The sequence below is a fragment of the Zootoca vivipara genome, chromosome 13, assembly GCF_965207765.1.
Source record: "Zootoca vivipara chromosome 13, rZooViv2.hap1.1, whole genome shotgun sequence".
In the NCBI taxonomy this organism is placed as follows: domain Eukaryota; kingdom Metazoa; phylum Chordata; class Lepidosauria; order Squamata; family Lacertidae; genus Zootoca; species Zootoca vivipara.
The window spans coordinates 39947295-39954264 of record NC_142596.1 but is presented as its reverse complement, the minus strand read 5'-3'; the positions used below and the strand labels follow the sequence as shown (position 1 = coordinate 39954264).

Genomic DNA, 6970 nt, shown 5'->3' with positions numbered 1-6970 from the left:
GGTTTTTTACCAACCGTTTTATTGGTGTGTTCTTTTTGTAAGCCACTTTGAGGCCTTTGACAATCAAGTGGTGTGTGAATTTTATGAAACAAATTTTACAAACAGTTGTGATGTAAAAAGTTATACCAGGAAGTTACAGGGCACACACTGATTGGCAAACAAAGCACCATGCCTACCCTAAAAAAGATGATCGAAAGTGTGGGATTGCATATACAGTACCTGCTTTCACGAACACAAAATGCACAGTAAGAAAGGCATCTGGATGGGCTCAAAGTATCAAGCAGATTTGGCTTCTGCTGCTGTCATATCACAAATCCAGTACTTAAATGAGTTGGGCTGGATCAAACTGTATGTAGATTTCACATTGGTTACCTCTCTGCATAGTTTTAACACCCCAATCGTTCTCAATCTGTTGTATCCATGACAGTTTGCCAGGGAGCCAAGATTTCCTGTTTGGTTGCCGAAACGTCCCTTCAAACTCCCTTTCCCTCTCTGCGTTGACCCTCCCACGTGTTGCTATTTGGCAACTCCTCCATCTGCCAACAGACAGATGGAGTGCTTCTGTTTCCAGGAGATGCTTCCTCCTGATACATCCTTGGGGTTTTAAACCAAGTTTTCCTTTAAAAAAAAGAAAAAAGAAAGATGCACAGAGAGAAAGGAATCCAAGTTTCCAAAAAAAAAAAGTACTTGAGGTGCCTGTGGGTGCCTGTGGATTCATGCAGTGACTGGGGGCAAGGGGAAACCCACCCCTCCCGGAGGAGAGAGCCTTGCAACCTGGAATAGCAGGCGACGGGGAACAAGAGAGCGGCCCCCAAAGCAAAATCCACTGCAGGTGGCTGCCCATTTCGTGAGAGAGAGAGAGGAGGGATGATTATCCTTATTGAACAAACAAATCATGTCTTTGTTGGCTGTTGAGGGAAGAGAGAGACATCAGGATCTGGATATGCTAGAGGCAAAGATGAAGCCTGAAGAAGATGGCAGATACATGCAGATAGGTCTTGAGCAGGGGTAACCAAACTAAGGCCCGGGGGCCGGATGCGGCCCAATCGCCTTCTAAATCCGGCCCACGGATGGTCCAGGAATCAGCATGTTTTTACATGAGTAGAATGTGTCCTTTTATTTAAAATGCATCTCTGGGTTATTTGTGGGGCCTGCCTGGTGTTTTTACATGAGTAGAATGTGTTCTTTTAATTAAAATGCATCTGGGTTATTTGTGGGGCATAGGAATTCATTCATTTTTTTTTCTTCAAAATATAGTCCGGTCCCCCACAAGGTCTGAGGGACAGTGGACTGGCCCCCTGTTGAAAAAGTTTGCTGACCCCTGGTCTTGAGTAATATTGGGAAGAAAGGGAGGTGTTATGGGCAGGAAGCAGGTGCAGCATGGAGGTTAGCTCGTTGGGAGCAAGTGGATGAGGTGCATGTTCAACTAGGCCCTCCAGGCTGCTCTATATGGCCTTCAGATCTTTTGCGAGGCCACACCCCTCTCTGGCTCTGCTTTGCCTGGCTGGAAGGTGCCCCTGAGTGCTGATCATGCTTCCTTCTTGTCTGGATGGAGGCTAGAGGGAGCTGTGGGAGGGTTTGTTAAAACTCACCTGCTGTACAAACATAAAATATGCATTGCTCAACCCACTTTTGCTCCTCACCGTGTCCACGAATGGCATGTGGCCCTCGGAAGGTTACCCACAAGGGAATGTGGCCCTTGAGCTGGAAAAGGTTCTCCCTGGCCCTGACCTAAGAGAAACTGGTGATTCCATCTCACGCTGGAAGAAAGAAATGAGAAATTAGCAATATGGGCCTCATCCACCTGGGAAGGTAGCTCATCTAGGAGAAGGTACAACAACATACCTTCCAACATTTTTGTCCCTAAAATTGGGAACGTCAGGAGGGGCGTGCCTTCCAGTCTGGCACTCTGGTGATTGTCAGCATGGTCGCACCAGAACACCAGGCTAAAAAACGGGACATTCCGGGATCCAAACAGAAACTGGGATTGGCTTCTGTGATCCAGGATGTCCCGCTTAAAACGGGACACTGGCAGGGTATGCAAACAAGAGGGAAATAAGGAAAGAGGCATCATTCAGAGTCAGACCATTGATCCATCTAGCTCAGTGTTGTCTGACTGGCAATGGCTAACCAGGATGTCACCAGCCCTACCTGGAGATACCAAGGATTTCACCTGGGGCCTTCTGCATGCAAACCAGATATCCTAGCAGTAAGCTACAGCCCTTCCCCTAACTGAAGGGCCGGCCGGCCCAAACAGAAAGGCAGCCTCAAACTTCCATGAGTTTCATTGTCTCTCAGACCTGTGCTCCTTACAGGAAGGCCTCTACTTTCCTCCATCCTGACATTGGGGTGGGGGCTGGAGGAGGCAGCAGCCCTGGCGGGGCTGTTGAGCTGCTGTTGGCACTTGCCTCCTCGTGTATGAGCAAAAAGACAAGGTGCGAGCATGCTCAGTTATACAGTATGCATTTGGCAAAGCCTGAACAGCATGCTTATTTCCTGTCTCCAGATTCTTTTCTGCCTGCGTTTCTGGGACGGATATATCTAAATGTCTTCTGTGTTTGAGAGAGCTGGAATTGTGAGTATTTGCTCTTATCTGGGATTGCATAGAGTTGTTTCCAGAATGCAAAAGGGTATAAGGGGTGTTTTGGCAGGGAGGGAGACAAGCATCGGGAGTCAGGGCAGTAGCTCAGTGGTGGAGCATCTGCTTTGCATGCAGAAGGTCTCAGTTCAATCCTCAGCATTGCCAGGTAGGGCTGGGAGAGAAACCTCTCCCAGAAATCCTGGAGAGCCACTGCCAGTCAGTGCAGACACTACTGAGCTAAATTGGACCAGTATAAGGCAGCTTCAAAATGCTGTCATTCCGTTGTCTGTCTTTGTATTGTCACTCTTGATAGTTAGTCATAATCCCCAAGCCGTTGGGCTCTTTTCTTCCTAAAAATATCTGCCTGGCAGAGGCAATATTTGTGTGGCTGAAGCTTGTGGTCTCCTGACTCAGATTAAACCCTTTTCCTGGGTTTGTGTTGCTAGAGGCAATCTCTGAAAACTACTGGCATTGATATCACACTGGCTTTGAATTCATAAGGTCCCACATTCAACACCTGGCACATCCAGGTAGATCTGAGAAGGACTCTAGTCTAAAATGCTGGACAGCTGCTGCCAATCATTAGAGGCAATGCCAACCTAGATGGACCAGCACTCTGACTTGGCACCATGCCATCTCCAAAGGTTTCCCACAGTCAGATTCTCAACAGCCTGTTTCCCTGAAGGAAGCCATACCAAAATGCTTAGGACTTACTACTGAGTTAGATCTGCATAGGATCGCGACTGAGGCTGTGCTTCTCTGGCCTAGCAAGGTCTCGGTGTCATACTAATCGGATCCTTTTAATAAATGTACTGAGTTGTCGTTTGATGGCGTTGTTGCTGCTGTCTGTTGACATCCTATGCAAACAGCTTTGGAGAGCTGCTCAGATGGGGGGGGGGAGAGACCATGTAGAAATGTTTTAAGTAATTAAATACAGTGGTACCTTGGTTTACAACCATAATCCGTTCCAGAGGTCTGTTTGTAAACTAAAACAGGTTGTAACCCAAGACACGCTTTTGCCAATGCCCCCCCCCAAAAAATTGTTCATAATAATAAAAAAGGGTTGTAATCCAAAAGAAAGGTTGCAAACTGGGACACGCACTTCCGCGTTTGACGTGTTTGTAATCCAAAACATATGCAAACCAAGACGTATGCAAACCAAGGTACCACTATAAATTACAGAAGCAATGAATATTGTTTTAATTAGTCTGCACACACTTTTTCCTGCTTTAAGGAACCTGGCTGCGGAAGTGGGCCAAGTACCATGGTAGGGGAGGGGAGCCTGCGGCCCACGGGATATTGCTGGACTCCAACACCCTGACCATTTGCTGTGCTGCCTATGATGGAAGTTGGGAGTCCAGCAATATATGAAGGGCATTTACCAACTACAGGGCCATCCTGTCTACTCAGAAATAAGTCCCACTGAGTTCAATGGGGCTTACTACTGGGTAAGTGGGTGTAGGATTGTTCTGCCTATCATTCTTTCAGTTTATAGTTTTGGTTTTTTATTTAGTTTTTTATTGAGGATTTTCTTGTGTTACAAAACAAACAAACAAAAGTACATATAGCTTCCCCATATTCAATTCATTGAGTCTTTTTCATGGTTCATTTACATTTGCTATCATAGAATTGTTGAGTTGGAAGGGACCACAGGGGCCATCTAGTCCAACCCCCTGCAATGCAGGAATATTTTGCTTAAGGTGGGGCTTGAACCCACGACCCTGAGATTAAAAGTCTCATGCTCTACCAACTGAGCTATCCCATATAGTTATGACACTGTTGTCATAGACAAGTTGAGAAAGTTAAAGGGTGGTAAAAGAGGGATAAGGGAGGCCTAGAGCAGGGTCCCCCCACCCATGGAGCTAATAGCACCTCTCTGTGTCCCATCTGCTTCGCTCCAGAGCAGTGGTTCTCAAAGTGGGTAGGACTGCCCCCTGGGGGTGATGGGATTATCTGGGGGTGCCAAAAGGCAAGGGAGATTATCTGGGGGTGCCAAAAGGCAAGTATGTCTCTCATACTTTGAAAAGCTGGTATCTCTGTCAAGTTCATCAGTTCTCTTGAATTAAACTTAATAGTTTTAACTGGTTGTTGAACGAATGTGTAATTACCACATTTTTCCGTCTATAAGACGCCCCCATGTATAAGATGGGGGACTCGATTTAAGAAAATGGGGGGGAGATGGTCCAGAGTATAAGACACCTCCTAATTTTTGACATTATTTTTTAGTGAAAAATCCTAGTCTTATACATGGAAAAATACGGTAATTGTTGCAGTTTTGAATTTTTGTGTGTGATTACCTTTCTTAGTGGGCCATTCAAACCATTATTCTGAATATTTTTTTTTAATAAGTTAGGGGACACTGGGGGTGCACCAAGGGGGTAGTGGTTGAAAAAGCTTGGGAACCTCTGCTCTAAAGCACCGGTGGGGAGCCTCAGACCTGGGGCATGAGTCCACAGGGAATGGTAGTTGCCTCCGCCAGCCCCGATAAATCGTGTCCTCCCTAAAAGAGGGCATGTGTTGTGGTGAGACCTGGAGACTGACCTCCTGGTTGTAGGTGGGTCTATTGGATAGCCACAATGCCTGATTGGTGGGTTCCTCTTTGCTGGGTGTAATCTGGCCAATGGGGTGCAGTCTGAACAGTTCGAGGGACCTATTTAATCCCTTGCACGTGACCCAGAGGTTCTCTTTTGGCTCGGGCAAACGGAGCACCTGCCTACCTCTCCCTATATTTAGGGTATTTTGCAATTGACCTTGCTATGCCTTTGTGTGTCATCTGTCATTGGGACAGGGACACAGCAGGAATTTTCCCCACTTGGCTGATTGGCTGTTGCCATTTGGGTTTCGCCTGCCGCGTAGCAAATCGTCACAACTTGTAAGGTTGCGGATAGGTACTGGTTCATGTGATATGGATGGGAGAAAGGTCTTGCCAACCCTATGTGAAGGGTATTCCGTTAAAGGAATCCAGGGACTCAACTTGGTTTGGTCAACCCCCGAAAGGGGGTTGTGCCCATGCCTGAGTCCAGGGGAGCATCTGGGGGAGTGAACAGAGTCTGTTCCCAGGCTTTTCACCTGCCTCAGGTGTTCACCCTTGGCTGACCTATGATAGAGCTCTGGGTCAGTGCTACCTGCAGCTAGTCGAACCAGAGCCTATGCAACCACTCACTTTTCTGTAATCAATAAAGTTGTGGCCTAAATTCTGCCCAAAACCAAAACTAAAATTAGGAGGTGATTGGGCTGGATCTGGCCCCCGGGCCTAAGTTTGCCTACCCATGGACTAGCTCCTGTGCAAAACGGAAATTTGCATGTGCCCCTGGCCCCGCCCATGATGGGCATGTAGCTCCACAGGAGAGAATAAATAAAATCCATGTTTAAAGCCCCAGTCACCTTGGGCCAGCCAAATCTCTCAGCCTAATCTACCTCACAGGGTTGTTGTAATGAGGCAGGAAAGTTTCAGTGCTTTTTAAGGAAATGTGGGGGGATAAATATTGATATATTAAAGACATTTGTATGGACCTGACAGTCTTCCAGTAATCTGAAGAGCTGTCACCCAGACGAGGGCAAAAACTTCCAGGTGACCTGTTTACGGAGCATTATGTCGCTGACTGGTTTTAGATGTTGTCTCAAAGCAACTTTCTGGTACATTCCCCCATACCCCCCATCAACTTCCTTATCATAAAAATCCAGTCGATTGGGGGAAGAGGTTGCTTAGGCAAAAACGCCAAATCAACTTTAATTGTGCAACACGTGATTTTATTTATTTATCACAATTTTATTTACTGTTTGATTGTACCGACACCTGTAAGAAAAAACACACCCAGGCATTTAAATATTTGAAAGATGATTAAAATCAACAGTAGTTAAATAGAGATAGAACACATGCAATATCTATACATCTACATACCGTAGGCTTGCTTAAACAAAAAAAATGTTTTAAACAGGTGCTGAAAAACATATTGGTAGCCGTGTCTAAACAAGAATGCTTTTAGCAAGCACAGTAAAGAGTACTGTGGTGACGATGTCAATAGGCAGGGAGTTCCAAAGTTTAGGAGCTGCCACACTGAAAAAAACGATTTCTGACAGGCGTGGAATGAGTATTATGTTCCACAGATCGAAATGGTCAAGCGGTCATATATGGGGTAAGGTGCTCACACAAGTCTTACTGATCCCCAGCTTTATATACAGTACTATTAGTAACACATATTGAATATCACTCCAAAATAGCAATGCTGTGGATACACTTTTCTTCACTGCTGTCCTCTACCCCACCTTCAGCAACAGCTGGGTGCAGAACGAGATTTAATGAGCTTAAGTTATAGGGGAGGATATTTTGGTTAAACATTAGGAGAAATCTCTTGTGCACTAGCACCTTTCAATAATGAAATCCATTTC

General features: G+C 45.9%; 1 non-coding gene across 1 annotated transcript; it reads right to left on the bottom strand.

The window, feature by feature from the left end:
• Window positions 1-4273: 4273 nt before the first annotated feature.
• Window positions 4274-4342, bottom strand: TRNAK-UUU (transfer RNA lysine (anticodon UUU)). Its single transcript has one exon. It is a non-coding gene; the product is annotated as a tRNA-Lys (tRNA).
• Between the last annotated feature and the right edge of the window lie 2628 nt (window positions 4343-6970).